Genomic DNA, 20,877 nt, shown 5'->3' on the forward strand with positions numbered 1-20,877 from the left:
CCTCTGGTACTCTGGGTTCAACCATTAATGGCTTCTGGGAATGAGGAACTTGACTTTACACTTGTCAAATGAATCAGGACCAACACTTTGTGGTTCAATTTGGCTGGGAGAAATAGTTGGCTGGCTTAGTAAGGATGGAAGGACACCAAGGGTGAAGACAATTCATCTTATGAAATAGAATCCATTCACATACTGGCACCTTATTTATTCCTTACTCATAATGATTATTTGTATATAAAACAATTCCATTCAAATGGCAGGCTTTGTTGTATGAATTCCGTGGTCAGAAACAAGAATGCTATGGGAGACCTATCGATGTTATCTGGGATGCATTCCCTACTCTGAATCCCTCCACAGGTAAGTGGTCTGTGATTTCTTGGTCTCTGCCCCATATGATGAGGATTCTATCTCCATCTATTGACATATGGCCGTAGCCCAAGGAACCCTTTCCCTCTTTCCAGGCACCTGCCTTAGGCATCTAGGGGAAGAACCCTCCTCTGCACTGAATAAGAGCCTCTATCTAAGGTACCATTGCCTTAGCTTCAGCTACTACCAATCCAGCATCAAGGATGCTGTTTCCTCATTTCTTTCTGGATCCAAGCTCACATTGTTTAAAAGTCACCATCTTCTAAAATTTATCAATCTGGATATTATTTAAGATTTGTGGCCGGGCGCGGTGGCTCAAGCCTATAATCCCAGCACTTTGGGAGGCCGAGGCGGGTGGATCACGAGGTCAAGAGATCGAGACCATCCCGGTCAACATGGTGAAAGCCCGTCTCTACTAAAAATACAAAAAATTAGCTGGGTATGGTGGCGCGTGCCTGTAATCCCAGCTACTCAGGAGGTTGAGGCAGGAGAATTGCCTGAACCCAGGAGGCGGAGGTTGCGGTGAGCCGAGATCGCGCCATTGCACTCCAGCCTGGGTAACAAGAACGAGACTCCGTCTCAAAAAAAAAAAAAAAAAAAAAAGATTTGTACATTTTGGACAGCATCCAAAAGAAAGTAGTTACTGAAGAATGAAAAGGCTTTGTTCTGAAGCAATTTTATCCATAAGGTGGTCCCTTGACTTGTAACCAAAGAACATCCTCATTTAATTATAAAAATAGAACATATATACATGAAAGAAGGAGTTCAAGCTTGGTAATATGTGATATGTAACATAAATGACATAGGAAATAGGTATCAACTACCTATTTGGTGGAGAAAGGAGTCTAGTTCAGGTTGGTGGAGAAGGGAGTCTAGTTCAGGTTGAAATGTCAAGAAGACATTTCTAAAGGGTGTTAGGTTTGACATAGGCCTTAAAATATGTGCATATCTAGATGACGGAGATGAAGGGGAAAATAGAACATGACCTGTGGACAGTGATGAAATGGTGAATTTCATTGCTATCACTCTAACAGAGTTCTTTAAATCTAAAATTGAAATTATTGCAATCATCAGTTTATTGGAAAGTATATAAAGAGAGGACAAATCCTTATATACTTCCATAAGCCTTTTGTTGGTAGTGCAGAGAGAATTCCTATCAAGGAGCAGTGGAGGTAGGTTGGGATGGTAACTTAGGGTCTGACAGTAAAAGGCCTTTAATAAGAGGCCAGGGTTTTTGGTATTTGTCTTATACACTGGAGACCTAGTTTATGTTGGGGTTCAGAAGATACTCTTATAGTTGCTTTACTTTAGTAAGAGAAACTTGAAAGAGGTGTATAGAGTGAAGTAAAGAGGGAAGAAACTGACTATGAAACACAGTTAAAGAATTATGTTGGCACTTGATATGGATTATCTTGATTGTTATAACACCCTAGAGGTAGTTACTTATTGTTATCTCTATTTTTCAGATAAGCCTTGGAAATATGAAGTAATTTGTCTAAGGTCACACAGCTAACACATATCTAGTCCAGAACTTAAACCCAGATTTGTTTGCATCTACAGTTGAATTCTTCTCTACTTTCTGGGCTGGACATGATGGCTTATACCTGTAATTTCAGCACTTTGGGAAGCCATTGCAGGAGGATTTCTTGAGGCCAGGAGTTCGAGACCAGTCTAGGCAGCATGGCAAGACCATATTGCTATAAAAATAATTCTCCTTACATATGTTATGATAAACTAATGATTGCAATAATTCCATTTTCAGATTTAAAGAACTCTGTTAGAGTGATAGAGGGAATGGAAATGAAGATTGGAGGTGAGAGATATTGTCAGGAAGTATTTACAGACCTAGTGACTGAGTGTGAGCAACAAAGCAAGGACAAGTCAAAGATCTGGTTCTGTAACTTCAAGGCTGGATGTCAAAGGGGGATTGTGGCAACTTCAGTTGAGAATAAAATTTAGGAGAAAACCCTGGTTTGGAGAGGAGATTATGAATTATTAATGAAGCTACAATCAACAGGGGCCTTCAACTCTTTATCCGTCTATCTTTCCTCTCTATTTTATCCCCACTATCTGTCCCCTTCATTACCAGCATCTATGAAAGGCAGTAAGATGCTTGTTTCAGCCCCATTCTAAGCCCTGTGAGGTAAAAATTATATAATATACAAGAGGCTGGGATAAGTGCAGGGCTGAAAAGGGAGAATTAGTGTTTAATGACAATCTTCCACTGCATTTCTCCTCAGTCCTTGGGATTTATTGCCATCAGATTTCACTGTAAAAATACTATTATGCTTACTTTGCACCACTATCCCAGTAGTGGCATTGGGCCCATGGTGCAGTTGCAAGACCAAACCACGGTAGACATTTAAAATTCATGATCTTACCACTTTATGGTAACAATATCAATTGTAAGGCACAGCCTGAATACCATCTTATGGTTTTTATAAGGGGAAAATTAGTGACACTTGGATTCATGAAAGGCTTATGGCAGGCCTGGGCCCTGTGGTGGCACTAATATAGCCATCATTGGAATGCCAAGAGGTGGCCTGCTGTGTTAACAGCTGTTATTTTGTGCCAAACTCACACAACTGAAAGTTTATGGGCCAATAAAAAAAAAAAGATGCTGCTCTTCTCCTTTGGTTATGAGATGCAAGAGCTAGCCCTTTGGAAAGCAATCTACCTTGTTTCCTGCTAACATATACCTGTCAAAGTGTCCAGTTTCTATGGTGAAGGCATATAGTAAACACGTTCTTGTTGGCATTTTTTTGTCGTTGGTAAGCCTTGCTGGAATATTGTGCTTGGATTTGAGTACTGGGCCAGCCAGAGAAATGGACTTAGGATGGAGTGGCTTTAACATTTCAGCCAGAATGGTGGTTTGTACAAGGACAAAGGTAACTCTGAAGGGCAGAATGGGGTAGATCAAAATGCCTGAGCTTTGGATCAGAAAGATCAGGTTCTGCCACTTAGGAGTTATTTAATTTGTTGCAAGTCACATAGCTTGTCTGAGCCTGCACTGCCCTATCTGTACAATGGAGTTAATACCATTTTATTTTGAAGGATTGTTTAAAAGATCAGAAGCAATGTGTACAAGGTGCCTTGAAATTGCAGTAAGAACACATTTATTGAGTTCTTATCTGCCAGACCACATGTTAAGCAGCTTACACAAATTATATAACTTGATTCTCATAATTGCCCAATGAGGTAAGTAGTATTTTTATTTCATATTTTACAGATTAAAACACTGAGCGTTGGAAAAGAAATTTGCTAAAGTTATTTCTCCAGTTAGTAAGTGAAGAAATATGGACTTGAACCCTAATCTGCTGACTCTGAATCCTGTATTACTAAAAATCTAAGTATGATAAGGTTTCAGTACATGTCATCTATAACCTTTTCTCATGTATGGTTAGTTGCATTTTTGTCATACTCTAAAATTACAGGTTCATGAGCTCAAATATTTATTATTTATGTAGGCACAGTTATTCAGAAGAGAAAGGAGTTTAGTACTTAGAGAACTGGGAATGGGTATTGTGATCCCTCTTCCTTTTTACTTTTCACAGCCACAAACTCACTGTGTATCTTATGCCAACAACTAGAAGCTCTGCATTTGGATTAGCTATCTGGAAAATGCAAATAATGGCCTCATCTAGGAAATGTATCAAGGAATCAATTAAATGCAAACAGCCCCACTAATCTCCCTTGTGGAGCTATTCTGATGCTAACACAATGATCCCAAGGTGTTGAATATCATTATACCACCAATGGTACACAAAACACAAGGCATCTTTAATATTCAGCATATCCCGATCAGAGAGGAAATGTATCCTCTTTTCAGTATGAGTAGTCCTAGAATGCTCCATGGTTTTGCACAGTTATAGTCCACTCTTGATCCCAGTGATTATAGGAAACATGGGTAACCCTAAGAATTCAGTTTTCTGTGAAAATGCCCTCTCATGGTTAAGTGTCTGCAATTTTGAATTAGCATATCTTAGACTCTAGTGGCTTCTTCAAAGTAGATGATCAGGTAGCTACAGTAAAGATGGGTTCTGTATTTATAAATGCCTTCCAATATCCAAAGTGCTAGAACATTTTCTTAAAGAAATTCAGGTGCTTTTTCTGACTCCTTTTGTGGCACTAGACATTGTCTTTATGCTTCATGGCAACTCTATGGAATAGGCACTTTTTTTTTCAAGACAGAGTCTCACTCTGTCACCCAGGCTGGAGTGCAATGGTGTGATCTTGGCTCACAGCAACCTCTGCCTCCTGGGTTCAAGCATTTCTCCTGCCTTAGCCTCCTGAGTAGCTGGAATTACAGGCACCTGCCACCATGCCCAGTTAATTTTTGGCACTATTTTTATCCCCATGTTATAGATGAGAAAATGTTCAGAAAAATTAAGATCACTCGGCATGCACTAAAACTAGAATTCAAACTTCGTCTTGGAATTTCAAAGCGCAAGCCATAGAGTTCTACAACCTCTCTTAAAGGGCTTCATTTTTTCATCCTCAGCCAACTACTAACTACTCTCAGGCAGTGGGATGCTTCTTTGGAGACAGAGTGCAATGATTATTGAGCAAAGCATTAAGTTGAGTTGGGGCTCTAGGCCCTATCTGGGTTTAAATCCTAATTCTGCTATAGAGCTGTGTAATCTTGGGCAAATGACTTAATCTGTGTATCATTCTTATGAGAAAATATTACATATGGTTGGTGTAGAGATTAATTGGGTTAAAACTTAAATCACACAAAGGAATATAGGACATCCTCCAAAAAAGTAGGTACAGAGTAGGTACTCAAGAAGTATTTATAAATGATTGAATTAACGAACACTTATGAAAATTATAAGAGATTATAATCTAGTTCTTGGACCCAAGTAAGGTTGAGATTTTGTTAACTAAGTCCTCCTTTGATCAGCATCATTTGGCAAAAAAAAATGCAAATAATAAGGGCATCATGCAATTTAGGAGCTAGAAGGCATCTGTAATATCCTCTCCACTCACTGTGAGTGAAGAGAGATTCCTAGAGGTTAGCTGACATTGTGAGAAGTAACTCAGCGAGTTGACAAAGAATATTAGGGTTTAGCTAACTTTACTTCTCAAGGACCTTATAAACTTAGGTGGAACTAACCCAGGGGTGATTTGAACTCAGTAATTTTTTATGAAACTACTTTTTTATAGTTTTCCACAGAAGGAGGGAAACAGTGGAAAAGGAAGGAATATCTTCTTTCTGAAGCTGTGAGTTCATATGAAATGGAATCTCCATAATGTTTGAGATATAAATCTGCATTTCAGCTCTTGTTCCTAGCTTTGGTCATTGGTTGGGATCCCAGCACTGCCAATGGTAAGCTATGTGAACTTGGAAAGCCACTTAACCTCTCTGAGCCTAAGCATATCTCAGTCATGAGATTAATAATCATACAGACTCAAAGAGTGGTCATGAGAAGGATTAACTGAGATGGTGTAATCCAAGCACTTAACACAGGACCTGTCACAGAGTAAACTCTAAGTAGGTAGTAGCTATTATTGTGGAACATGTTAATGTTTTCTATGGAATATTTCACTTAATTCTCTATTTTTATTTGTGTGATTGCCCTACTTTGCATAGTTGTCAGCTTTGTTAAATATTCTCTCACATTGCTCACTGGTGCATATGTAAACCTTCTGATCTGTTTTTCAAAACTGTCATTATAAAGCTTCAGTTTGTGCCTCCTACTTTTTCCCTCAGGTCTCCTCTCAAAGTGCACTTTTCCATCCGGCCTACCTCTGCTCTGTCCATGGTTCTGACTTCTCGGGTTCACATTTTCGGGTCCCTGTCTTTTAGCCTATTCAAATCATCCTTATGCCTTAATGCCTTTCAAGGTATAGCTGAAGTTCTAGCTCTTTCAAGAAATCTCTGATTACCCTGGTCCTCACTGAGTTACTATTCTGAGTTCTGACAATGCTTTGAAACCTGCTGGGATGGTGCCTGATTTGCACTGCAATGGGGGCTTATCAACTGTGACTGAAAGTGAATTGCTATGAAAGTATAAATGCAATATTATATTTGGGGAGTGCATCTAATCAAGAATATATGAAATATGTAATTCTAATACCAACATATTATATTGGTACAATGACACATCAGTAAATATATAGAGTAATTATAAATATACCCATTAATGTCTACATAATAGAGATATACATCTGTGTCTAAATTTACTAAAAAAAAAGACCAAGGTGTTTAAAAGCATACTTTTTTCTTACCAATATATTTATGCAAGTGTGCAAAAATGTACAAAGATGTTATGGTAGCATATTTAAGATATCAAAATATTGAAAATACTCTAAGTAGATATCAATAGGACTTGAGTTATGCTATAGCCATACACAGAATACCATGTAGTTATTGAAAAGAACAAAATGGATCTATATAGGAAAGATGCCCTTGATGTATTCTGTATAAAAAGTAAGCTGCAGAGTAGTTTATATGACTTAATTTTATAAAATAAGCATATATTTCAAATATATTTCATGTTCCTCTATGGATAGAAAACAGCTGGATACCTACCAAATTGTTGGAAGTGCTTATCTCTGAGGAGTTGGATATTGAAGATGGATTGACTAGTTAGGATAATTATTATTATGTGTTTTGAGTACCTATGCAATAAATAAATTCTACCTCTATATCGTAATTTTAGGCCAAAGCAAACAATTATAACATGTATTTAAAACTTTAAACAAAACTTAGTGCTTGCTTTCTCACAATCTTAAGATTTGAAAAAAAACGTAAAATGTATAACTGAAATAATTGATTTTTTTCTCAGTGTAAATTTTCTCTCAGCAATACATGTAATTCATAGGACTTCCTTTGCCCTTAGAGCTGCATTTGACATTATTCCTCTCAAAACCAATAGTCAGTGTCCCCGAATTTCAGAGACCCAGTAAGGACATTATGAGAGATGATACTTTAAAAATACGTCACATCTTACACGGCTTTTGTACTAACTGCTCTGGATGGAGGCTGGTTCATATGCTGGACTGGGACACCCTGGCAGAATATCAGCCCTTGCCTTGGCTTCATGAATTGGCAGAAGGCAGACTCTTAAATCTGTTCTTCACTTTTGTTGTCTTTTGCTTGATTTCTCTCTTTTCCTACCCAACCCTAAAGGGGCCATTATGGTGACAATTCACATGGCAGGACAGAAGAGATAGTCATTATCCATATGCTTTGGCCAAAATGATAGAAGGTGTGATAGGGAGTTAGGATGATGTGGTAGAAAGAGAGTGGGCTTTGGAGCAGACAGATCTGGGTTTGAGATCTGGCTGGGTAATTTCCTGGTTGTATGATCTAGGCAGGACAGGTAAATCTCTGTAAGCTCCTATTTCTTCAGGTATAAAATGATGCTAATCTCTATCTCTTTTGGCTGTTGTTAAGATAAAATGAGGTTACTTGTCAAGTGTCTGGGGAATAATAAGTATTTGCAAATGTTAAAAATTTCCATCTCTCTCCTACTTACCAATATTTCTTTCCAGATGCCATTGACTTATTCTAAGAATGTAAGATTCAAGGCTTTTCAGCATCTGCTGATGAATGGGCTCTTTACTCTCTTTGTGCTACTTGAGTTATTGCCCATTGCCAAGTCATATACCCATTGTGTCACTGAGTTAAAACAATGATATGTAAAGTATAGGTGTTTATTAGACATCTTTAAATTCACAGTCATCAAATAACACAGAGCACAGAGTACACCAACCTAGGAGTTTAGCCCATAATTACATAGCAATTCATGTGAATCGGTATCACCTTTTTAAACTCTATTAGAAACTACTTAAGTATAGAAGCCTACATATACAACAATCCTTTGCACAATTATGAGTACATTCACCAAATATTTATTGACTGATTGACTGGTTTAGAAGTGGCAGGGCCTCTTCTTTGTGGACAAAGCAGCTTTCAAACTGGTCAACAGGGCTAGATAAGGAATAAAGTCAAATCTGGCTGTTGGAGCTGAATTACACTTAATAAACAAATGCATCTACACCAACATCATTGCAGATTGAATAAAATCTTTATCTGTAGGTATTCTTCATTTTCTCATCGGCTTTTTAGTGGCTCATTAGTGTAATGGAGATGCTGTGAGGCAAGCGTCTATAGCCTGAGAGCACAGGCAGACATCCCTGAGCTCAGTAAAGTACCTGGACAGGCCAGAAAGCAGGAGGGAAAGCCTTGGTGAAGGCAATTGAGAAACCTCCCGGCGAGACATTGTCTGCGGATCACTGGCCTGATATCACATAAAGGCCCCATCTGAGCCATTACAACCTATTGTGTCAATGTGTTTTCTGGGAGGCTGTCATCCATAGATCACAGTCGGCAGTGAAGGTAATGCCTCCACAGGAACTGTTACTATTTCCCATCGGTGAATTCTATTAGAGGTCCATGGGTTACTGCCACTGGAGTTCATATTAACTCAGTCAAGGGGATGGTGATTGATTCTGTGGAATTTTGTGAATACACACAAAATACATTTCATACTGTCATTTGGGTTTCGTATTGTGCTTCCATGATCCCTGCTATATGGTAAATCCAATATCATCTACTCAAATTGCTACAGAGAAAAAAAAAACACATTTCCCATGCCATTTTAGGCTAAAATACCTGCCCATTTCCTTTCTTCTCTAGTCACAAAAGATTTAGACCTAACTATAAAACATTGACTTCTCTTGTGACTTAACAACTCAGTCTGATGGGAAGGACATTTATTGAATTTCCACTGTGTATAAAGAAATAGCAGTGGGAACTATAGGATGATACCAAAAACTTAATACAGTAGGTTTGCATCTCCAGGTTTATAACATAGTTAGAAGACATTCACAGAATAATTAAGGAATATAATTATAAAACAAATAACAGGAAGTACCAAATTAATACACAGGTGTGCCACTTAGTGCAATAGCTGCGTTCTTGAAAAGACGAGTGAGTGCTGAATCTTGTGAAGTGTTGAAAAAATGAGCTATTTATAGAGTAAATAGTGATTCCTTGTATAGTCCAATTTATTGATATTAAAGATTGTAAATTTTGTGAACATTATTTCCCTTTAAGGGGGTTATACACTTTGGGATACTGGAAAAACACCAAGTTTAATGGTAACTGTAGAAAGTTTTCTAGATTAATTGAATTTTGGATGAGATGCCAAAAGTGAAAGGAATTGGTAGTGATTTCAGTGAGGACCAATCTTCCTACATGCTCACAGCAGAAATAAATAGCATCAGGTCTCCATTTTCTTCCCAAATGGGTGCTGCTCAACATAGGCAGAGCTGATGCTAAGACATTTATGTGATTTGCAGATGGAGTTTTATCACTGGTATATGAGTCCTTTATTTTACATGCCTTTCTGAATTGCATTCTGACATAGCCTGCATTCTACGATCTATAGCCTGAGAATTTTTGTGTACATAGAGATGCCTGGTGGTCCTCTGACACTGTGCCTGAATTCCTGGAGGAGAAGCAGGTACTCTCAGGGCATTCTGGGTTACTGTGGCCAATGGCATGCTGAGTGGAAGAGCCCAAGTGTCTTTTTCATTGTGGCAATTCCTTTGTTCATGTGACTTCCCTCTGAATGTCTTCAAAATGGCAGATAGTGCTGGGAAGTTTACTATACTGAGGTCTCCATTCTGAAGATGGTGTGATAATCTGGATGGACAAAGTTCTGCCTAATTCCTTCCTAAAATTTTTGAAGATGTCCCTTGAATTTATAGCTGCCTTTAGTTCCCATAGTTCCCTGCTTGTCTGAGTTCTCTTTGTCAGATAGATTGATTGATAGATGATAGGTGGATGGATGGATAGCCAGCTAGCTAGAGATAGCAGCAGCTTCTTAGATAATTGTTCTAATTTTCATCTTTCTTTGATCCAGTCTATTCTAAAACCAGCAGATAATTCAACTGTGCACAAGTATGGAGATGTCATGTTACTTCTCTGATCAGGAATTACCTATTGCTTAAACAGGTAATTCAAATAAAAAATTTTCACTCTAAGACAAGGTCCCTCATGAACTCCCTCTCACCATAACTGAACCCCTTTTTCAATCTCTCTCTTTTATCACCAGAATTTTTCCTTCCTTTGTCCTCTCTGCTATCTCCTAAGAAGAAGCCATTCATTCTGCTTCTGTGGCTTTTCATGAGATACCCTAAAACTCAAAAGGTCCACTCAACGAAGAGCTCCCAGGACTCATCCAAGCCACATCCTGCAAAGCATAGCTTCAGATTCATCTTTTCTAGGATATTTTTCTTAATGCACCAGACTTCCCTTCACATTTTTAATATGACCCCCACAGTTTATTCTTTTGTCAGCATAGAACTTGTTCATCTAATCATACATAAGGCGTTTTATATCTGGGTTTTGTTCTTCAATTAAATTGCAAGGTCTTAGTCACTGGGGCTACTTTTCTATTTACCTGTTCCTGGCCCCATTCCACCCCTAACAGCAATCAGAATATGGCATTGTTATTGAACCTAAAAGTAGTTACAGGCAGCCACCAATTAATCATGGATATTTTCTAAAATATTTTAAGTTGACATTTTAGGTTTGGAATTGTTGCCTCAGGAACAAAATTTAAAATGGTGCTTAAGCTCCTTGTCAAGCCTTTAAATGTCTATTTGCTTATACTACAGCATTAGTTCCATGAAGTTAATATTAGTGTTGTATTATTCCTAATAATGTTGTAAGTAGCTTATTCATTCAAATTTTATGTATTATGGACTTTTCCTGAGCCAACACAGGGTATATGGTGGTGAAATATGAATTCTCTTTAGGAAACACATGCTGTAGAGGTAAATTATAGCAAATAGGGATAGGAAGTAAAAGGATGATCACAGAAGGCTTTCCTGAGGAGGTGACATTTATACTGACTTTAAAATATGGGAAAGAATCATTCAGGCAGAGTGGAAGAGCATCAGACAGAAGTAACCAAGTGTGAAAAAGCTGTAAGATAGAAAATAGCTTACCATGCTCAAGAGCCTGGAAGGCTAGTGTGGCTTAAACATGGAGGTAAACAGAGATGGTAGCAAGGAATAAGATTTGAGAAGAGGCAAGTAACCGGGTCACACAGGGCTTTGGCCTCTGAGAGGAGTCCAGATTTAATTTAAAGGTGATGGGAAGCCACTGAGACTTTTAAGTAAGGTTGTAGTTTTTTAGATCATAAATTGAATATGATTGAAAGAACTAGCTAGACATGTAGACCAGTAGTTTCTATGGGACAATGGTTTCCACAGAGTGGCAGGGAGAGATTATGGAGGATTAAAGAATGTTTATTCAAAAGTCACAGACATGGCAAGAATGGTGCCCAATAACCAAACCCCTGTTGTGGGAAACCAGCCTGGCCAAATCATTAGATATTCGTTCTGCAGGGCTGAGGAGGAATAGAGGATACATATATCAGGCAAGATTGAAAGCCAAGAACCTGAGCAGAGAAACAATTTCTAGAAAATTACAGGGAAAGCTGAGGTCCAAGCCCCAGAAAGACTCTCAACAAGGTCTGAAGTCAGAGGGTAAGGGTCATGTGACTAAGAGTTGAGAGGGGCAAGAATAGGTCAGCAATGAAGAGCCCCTGAGAGCTTCTGGCTTCCTTTGGCAGGGTGGGGGTGAGTTGGCGAGTATGTGGTATGGGAGAACCCATCTGCTGCCTCCTGAAAGCAGTGGCAGGGAACCCAGTGACAAGAGGCTACCTCACTTTCTCAGCCTTAAGGAACTAGAATTGGCATAGGCAACCCTGAAGTCCAGGGCAAGTGATAATTTATAGTAAAGATTATTATATGTATCTACCTGATAAAGGAGCTTAGCTCTGTGAGGGTAAGGGCGAGATCTGTTTGGTCCACCACCATATTTCCAGAGTCTAGCAGGCTGCCTGGCACCCAGCTTCTAATCAATATGTAGCTGCTAACTGCTTATGGTTGAAATTTAAATGAAATAATATATTGAAAGGTCTTAGCTAAAATTGAATCACCTATAATGAAAGGCTGGCTTAAGAATACTAATCAATTAGTGAACAGACCTAATTTGAAACACTACATACATATCTTGATAAGTGGCAACATTTTGGCGATAGTGTGATTTATGTATTCCTGGGGAAAAAAACAAAACAAAACATCGTGTTCTGCAAAAGCCAATGCCAAAAATAACAGTACTTTTGGGAAAAATAAGATTGAGACAGACTAATTAACACTGAGGTAACACTGCAAATGCAGCATCAATAAAAACAATATTTTAATTAAATCCTAGTAGTTTAGAAATCAAAGTCATATTAATTTCTTACTAAATATATACTATAATACGTATAAAACTTAAAATGAAAGTAGCTTGATTAAAGGGATATTTTTTAAATTAGCAGATTATGTCTGCAGATTATTGAGACAAGGCCAAAATGCACAAAGATTGGGGGCAAACTGTAAATAATTGCTTCCAAGACAGAACAGAATGAACAGGACAATACTGTATTCCCCTGTGGTTTGCTGCATTGAGCTGGGCTGATGTACTTTGCATCCAACAGCCATTACTACAAGACACAAAACACTAATGTGTGGGCAAAAAACTGTGCAAACCAATGTGTCATTTATGTTCTATTAACATCTTTCTCTGTTTACAAATCATAGATGAGCTATTTTACATTCTAGAAACATGATTAGAAGGCTAGGCTCGGTAGCTCAACACCTGTAATCCCAGTACTTTGGTATCCCAGTACTTGGGAGGCCAAGGCAGGTGGATCACCTAAGGTCAGGAGTTCGAGATCAGTCTGACCAAAATGGTGAAACTCTGTCTCTATTAAAAATACAAAAGCTAGCTGGGTATGGTGGTGCGTGCCTGTAATCCCAGCTACTCAGGAGGCTGAGGCAAGAGAATTGCTTTAACCTGGGGGTGGGGGTCGGGGGTGGATGTTGCAGTGAGCCAAGTTGGTGCCACTGCACTCCAGCCTGGGCAACAAGAGTGAGACTCTTATCTCAAAAAAATAAAAACAAAAAATAAAGCAAGCCAGGAGATCAGATTTACAAATTTTGAATGAAGAAGGTCTACAAAATTCAGGGAGTTTACACTGAAGCAGTCCCATGATGGCTTGCCACATCTTTTATATGATTTCTGAAGTATTTTTTAAAATGTTGAGTTGGTGTCCAAACAAGATGTTTAAGTGTCCAAACATTTAAACATTCAGAAATGTTATTTGTGCTGCTCCTTATTCCTATGTGGCAGTAATTCAGTGACCTGGTAGTGGTTGGTTGCCTCCTGTTCACATGGTGACTATTCATTTATGTTACTTGCTTGGTCCTGAAGGTACCAGGATTGGCAAGACTGGTTATACTTTTCATTCTCCAGGGCTGGGTTCACATGTATGTGTATTTATAAGTTGGATGTTTGTAACTTAGGGAATGCCTGCATTTTATTTATATCCAGTATCCTTTTGTGGCCTTCTTATTACCCCAAAATGCATACTCTTTAATTTAAAAGTGACCCAGATCCATACTAAACAGGTCACAGGTAAGTGAGATAAATGAATCCCAGGAATAGAAAAAGAATAATGAGTTTTATGGGCAAATCAAACATTACCTTCCTAATTATCACAGTTAGATGCTTAAGGAAGATCTGTTGATCACCTTTGGGTAGTGAGTATTTTAGAGCATTCTTTTAAATTTAATTTTATGTAAGTGCTGTGGTTCTTGTGGAAGAACAAGTGTATATAATGTCAATGTAATTTTATTAGCTACCTCCTACATAATTGCTTTAAAATAAGTTAATTCTTTATTGCTATACCTTGAGGTTCTATTATTATTAACATAAACAGAATATAAAACTTTTAATTTTTTATGTCACAGCTACCTAATTATTATTTGTATTATCGATCTTGTTATCAAGATAAAATCAATACACATATACATATTTGGCTTTTATTTCTCAAACAAGATTATAGATAACTCTCTGAATTAATCTAGAAAATAAAACTGGTACTAGGCTACTTCCTGATGCAATCTTATATGTAAAAAGTTTTGCTTTGGAATCTGGCATTTCTTCACATCTGATTTCCATAGTATATAACTCCCTCTCTACCCATCCCCAGGAGAGTGAATAATTAAGAGCCCTGCTTCTGTGTTTGATTATGGAGGAGTCTGTATAATGTTTAAGAACAGAATATAAACTCTCAGAGAGTACATATTCTTTAACTTGCATTTGATGGATGTGTGTTCACTGCATCAAACTCACTCTGTCTTGTTCCAGCAATGATTGACAGTCTTGATTGAAGAGCAGTAAGTTAAAGGCAGATTGTTCTAAGAATGGCCACCATTCTCTATGAGAATGATAATGTTATATAGAAGATAGAAAATCCACAATCTTAGTTACGAATTTGTCAAAGAGTGGAAATGAATAAATTATAAAATATAAATGAATGAAATAGTAATGTAATAGGTGATTTTCTCCTTACGATTTGATTTGTTAAAAGGTTATTGACAAGAATCATGAGCAATCATCTAGCATGAGGTATTGAATTATAACTGAGTTTTAAAAGTCATTGTTAATTTAATTTCCTACTGGACCTGTAAGCTCAACTTACTGTTCCTTTCAGCATTATTGCTAATTAGCTATGTTTTCAGAGTCAGAAAAATTCAATGCATTTTTCCCTATTCTCTCTATCACTCAAATGTTATGTAGATACTTTATTTTAAAAAAAAATATTTTAGTTGTTGATTCTGTAGTCAGTCAAAGACCTTACGATTTTCCACAGCATTGTCTTTCTGACATCATAGTGTATTTCTATGGAAAATTAAGTGTAATAGAAGATCAACTGTATTTCCCAGACAAGAATCTCTCTCACCTTCTAAGCGTCGTCTACTGCTGCATCGATGGCTGTTGCTGTCTCAAACTATTCTTTACAAATGTTTCTTTTCTTAGCTTTTATTTCTTGGTGTGTTCAGTCAATACAAAACTACTTTGCACAAATTTCCCTTCTCCCAAATAGACACTTATTTTATTTTTTAAAACTCTACATTGTAATGATTTCTAACAAGGATTTCTGTTTTCACCTTTGGAAAAGATGGAATGTTCATGATTATGAGAAAAGTTATTGAATAGAAACATAAATTGTCTCTATTACCTGCAAAAGTATTTTAAAATCACTTTTTAAGAATTTCCACTTAGGAAGGAAGTCTATGAGTATGCATGATATGCTACTTGCTACTTTGAGTCTTCGTGGCCCCACAGACACAGCAGCTATTGTCAAGAGACAGTGAAGGGACAATGAGCCCACAGTCCTCCTTTCCCTCTTGGGAAAGAGCACTCGATTGGGAGTTAGGAGAGTTCTACAGCCCTTTACAATATAAATATTTAATCTTCCATCTCTTATGCAAATAGTGTGAGACCACTTAAGAATACTGAAATAATAATAAAGCCATAAAAAGAAGTCATAAAAATAGCACAAATTAAATGAGAATCAGAAATGTGCCAAGCCCGGGATCAGCACAGTGACTGGTGTTGAGCTTCAAGTAAGAATGACAAGGCTTATATTCCTTTGGGTATATACCCAGTAATGGGATTGCTGGGTAGAATGATATTTCTGCCTTTAGGTCTTTGAGGAATCACCACATTGTCTTCTACAATATTTGAACTAATTTACACTCCCACCAACAATGTATAAGCGTTCCTTTTTCTCCACAACCTTGCCAGCATCTGTTGTTTTTTAACTTTTTAATAATAGCCATTATGACTGGTGTGAGATGATACCTCACTGTGATTTTGATTTTCATTTCTTTAATGATCAGTGATAAGCTTTTTTTTTATATGCATGTTGGCTGCATATATGTCTTCTTTTGAGAAGTGTCTGTTCACGTCCTTTGCTCACTTAGATGCATGCATATGTTCACTGCAACACTATTCACAATAGCAAAGACATGAAATCAATCCAAATGCCCATCAGCGATAGATTAGATAAAGAAAATGTGGTATTTATACACCATGGAATACTATGCAGCCATAAAAAATGAAATTATGTCCTTTGCAAGAACATAAATGGAGCTGGAGGCCATTATCCTTAGCAAACTAAAGCAGGGACAGAAGACCAAATATCACATGTTCTCACATATAAGTGGGAACTAAATGAAGAGAACACATAGACACATAGAGGGGAACAGAAAACACTGGGGCCTGTTGGAGGGTAGAGGATTGGATGAGGGAAATGATCAGGAAAGTAACTAATGAATACTAGGCTTAATACCTGGGTGATGAAATAATCAGTACAACAAATCCCCATGACACACATGCATCTATTTAACAAACCTGCACATCCTGCATATGTACCCCTGAATTTAAAATAAAAGTTAAAAAAAGAAGGACAAAGCCAAGTCAGGTTTCTGTCACATGTTGGTAACCTTGAGTAAGAGACTTCATTTCTCTGGGCTGTGATGTCTTCAGCTGGAAAGTTCAGGGACTGAATCACTAGATGATTTCTGAAATATCATCCAGCTTTAAAATCCCAAGTTCCTGTGACTTGGGACTTTTATATTTATTCAGCTAAATATAAACATCGGTTTTAGGGCCGAGGCAGTGTCTTAAAAGTATAGCCAGTTATCTTGCAGACGAGGGTACTGTTGATCATGAAATAGACAGTGCAGGAGAGTTGGGGATGTGTAACCTATCTCTACTTGGCAGGCGTGTGGGAGGGACATCAAAGCTGGCCACACTTTCATTTCCATGGGGACAACATATGCAGTTAACCCCCAGAGAACTATATCTTCTGCTTTGCTCTGATCTACAAAGTCTTTCAACATTGGAAGCAATCAACTTTTCAGATTTATTTATTCATTCACTTAAATGTAAATATCTGACTTTTTTTCAAAGGAAAATTATTTTATAGTTTTTGTACTCTCAACTCTCTCTCTCTATGTATTTTTATATGGCAAAGATACTTTAAATACAGACGAGTAACAGCAGGAAGTAAAAACAAAGCAAACAAACAAAAACCACACTGTATCCCACAACCCAGATATCATAATCATTGACTGCTCAGAAAAAGCTGCTTTAAGAGATCTTAGATAACTAGATATATTTTTATTATACTAGGTAATGTCACATTGCTTTAAAAAATACAAATTGATTTTAATTTAACTCAAACTTAATAAAAAAAATAAGTTGCAATAAAGCAAAAGAAATTGCTCAGCTTAAAGTCAGTGCTTGCTTCCAACTATCTGTTGCTGGGAGAAGACGCTTGCCTTAATTTATCCTGAATTTTTATCTTCACTTACAATGAGAAAGAGACTAAAATCTTTAATGTGCTCAACTAATTCTCATCACTCTATTATTTTCTTCTATTGTGATCTTTAAGTGTAACATATGACCATATCTTAGAGTATAATTCCAGGTAAACTTGAGTATTTAGACCAATGATACCATGGGCATAGGGATTGCCTAGTCAACAGAAAAGAAAACAAGTCCATATGTTTCTGCTTAATGTGTAATCCACAGGGAGTTTCTAAAGAGATGGTATTGTGGCCCTGAGTATAAGCAGCGCATGGCACATGCTCCTTTGCACACACAAGCTTACTTACTTTTCAAAACTGAAGCGGTAGAATGATCAAATAGATGTGTTTGAGGAAGCCCAAGGATCCGCCTCCATTCCCATGCCGTTTAATAATTCAGTGATTTCCAAAGCAGAATAACACAAGATAATCCACGAGAGGAAAATGAATTTTAAACTCATCCTTACAAAGTCGGTATTTTTGGTGTCTGCTTTATAATGTACATGCTATAGTAGTACAGTAGTACAAGTATACCACTTATGAAGAAATGAATAAAGATGTACTTTGAGGGTGCATGCTTATAATTTTCTTAGAGGTAGCAGTGCCCAGGCAAGACTGAGCATTCCTGCATTAAATGGTGATGCAGAGCCTGACGGGGTTTTTCTCCGTGCCTTTGCCTTTCCATTTGTAAACTGAAGCTCCTCTCCCCTTTCTTTCTGTCACCTCCCTTCCAGAGAAGTTGGGATGTCCAGAGAAAACAGTGTTGCCCTAAAGAGCAAAAACTCCATAAACATTATGCATTAACTGGGATAATGTAATTCAGATTTTAAAAAATCATTTCCCAACTCTTATTTTACTTCCTATGTTAGTGGTTTCTCTCTTGTCTGTTTAATTCATGTTTGTAGGCATACTCCCAAATATATATTCTGAAATAAATCAAGAAGCCAAAAAAAAATATGTCTAGGAAGGGGCTTTTCACTACACTTGACAAATTCATTTTAAATCCTCGTGTCTTAATATATGGCTGAAGGGACATAACATAAATGGGCTCTGAATTTCTCCCATGTAGCTCATTTACAAGAGTACCTTGGCTTGCTAAGAATTTGCCTCTTGTGGCCATTAGAATACTTATTAGAATATTTATTAGTTATTAACACAAACTGTGTTTGCATGTGCGTGCATGCACTGAAAGGAATGAAGCTCTCTTAGCTACTTACTGTTGGGGCTAATTTATACTAGAATATGTTACACTTGGATTAAAAAGTAACTAAATTCAAGAATGGATTTAGAGGCGACTCAGGGCTGGAGGGCTGATCAGCTGACGGGCAGAAGTAGAGGGGGTCACAGTGCCTGAGGTACTATGGGTTCCTGAGACTCAGAGACCCAATCATGTCATAAATCCAGGCAGCAGAGCTCTTTCTGCCTAACATTGCAGCTGCATTACTTTGCTTGGGCTGCCATAAGAAAGTACCACAGACTGGGTGGCTTAAACAACTGAAATGTATTAGTCTGAGTTCCAGGTGTTGGCAGGGTTGGTTTTTTCTGAGCCTTCTCTTTTTCATGTAGATAGTCAACTTCTCCCTGTTTCTTCACATGATCTCTTCTCTCTGTATGTGTATCCTAATCTCTTATTAGGACACCAGTCACATTGGATTAGGGCCCATCTTAATAAGCTCATTTTAACTTAGTTACTCTTTTAAAACCCTATCCCCAAATATAATCACATTCTAAGGCGTTAGGGGGTTAGGACTTTGATATACAAATTTTGTTGGGGGAGGCATGAACAGAATTCAACCCATAAACAGGAGCATTCCCCAAGGTGATGGCTGCACAGCTACCTCAGCAACATTCCAGCTAAGCATCAGATACATTCAATGGGACAGTAGCTTCCTTTGGACTGGACTACCTTTATACACTATTGTGAAATGCTTTATTGTGTAGCTCTTAAATAACATTTGTTGCTTTGCATGACAGAGGTGGCTATATTCCAGCAATGAATGAAGTGTTTCCTGTGAGTTTTCAGTAATGAAGGAAGGAGAGGGAAGAAAATTGGTGATATTAATACTGTCAATTACCATTATAAGATATTCAGGAGTACAAGTTTCAATCTCATTTCTAGGTCTCATTTACATGGAAAAAATTTGATTTATACATTAACATAAATTTAGTTTATTTTCCTCCTGATTCAGTCTCACCTGAAGGAACTTGAACTTGAACCCTTCAGCATATAGAGAAGAGGGTCAAAATACAATTGGTTTGCTAAGCTGTCACACAAGATTCTCTTGCTAACATTTGCAGTATTTTTCTTGGCTGATCAAGCACTTTTCTCCCTGGAAAGTAAATAGAAAACAGCTGTCTATGAAATGGGTCAGAGCAAATATATTTGGTCAGGTGCAGGATAAATAGCTCATAGACTGACTAAAATAGTCCTAAACAAAACAAAACAAATTTCTAAGCCACATAGACCCAACCTGAAGGCTTTCAAAGGAAAAAAACACAAAACAAAAAATCTAACATATTTGTGACTCATTCATATTTCTATTAAATGTGTATTTCCTGAAGCTTTATTTTTACAACTAAAGCATACTGAAGCACCCATCAACTAACCCAAAACTCTAAGCCTGGCAGAATTCTTATAAGCTATGCTATTCCATGGTGCTATAGGCCCCAAAGTGGTATAGAGACTCTGGTACTCTCAGAATCTCAGAGGACATAATTGAATGATTACTGCCTCAATAGACGGGATGAAAGTATGATAAGTTGATAACCGAGTCTGATAGTTCAGATAATAATCAGTATTCTTTTAGAGACTAGAAAATAATTGGAGGAAATATATGAACAGAATGTGTAGAGAAAGAAAACATTCAACTTGCAAAAAAAAAAAAAAAAAAAAAAGAAAAGAAAAAGAAAAAAGAAAAGAACTTCAAAAGGAAAAAACAAAAACAAAAAATCTATCACCTCCACCAAAAATGAAATACAATAATTTTCCATTTGTGTTTTAAAGACAACAAGAAATTTAACTAATCCAGTAGATATCAACTTCTAAGGACCTTTGTGTTTTTCCCCCATTCTATTTTAATTGTGTCAGTCCCTTAGCAAAACCCACTATCGTTATAGATGTTAACTGGTATCTTAGAATTCTCGAGTTAATGGGAACTTGGAGATTTTCCTTCCTTCCATTATATTGCTGTGTCTTGGCTTTCCCTCCACCCCATATAGTTCTCAGTCTTCTGTGCAGTCTCTTCTTTCTCTGTCCATCTTTAGGTATTGATGATT

The 20,877-nt window shown here is 37.4% G+C and overlaps 1 long non-coding RNA gene across 2 annotated transcripts in view; it reads left to right on the forward strand.

Moving 5' to 3' along the window:
* Positions 1-20,877, forward strand: part of LOC120364355 (uncharacterized) — a 380,014-nt gene that overhangs the window by 348,881 nt on the left and 10,256 nt on the right. The gene's annotated exons all lie outside the window — the stretch shown is intronic.

Source organism: Saimiri boliviensis, chromosome 5 (genome assembly GCF_048565385.1).
Source record: "Saimiri boliviensis isolate mSaiBol1 chromosome 5, mSaiBol1.pri, whole genome shotgun sequence".
NCBI lineage: Eukaryota > Metazoa > Chordata > Mammalia > Primates > Cebidae > Saimiri > Saimiri boliviensis.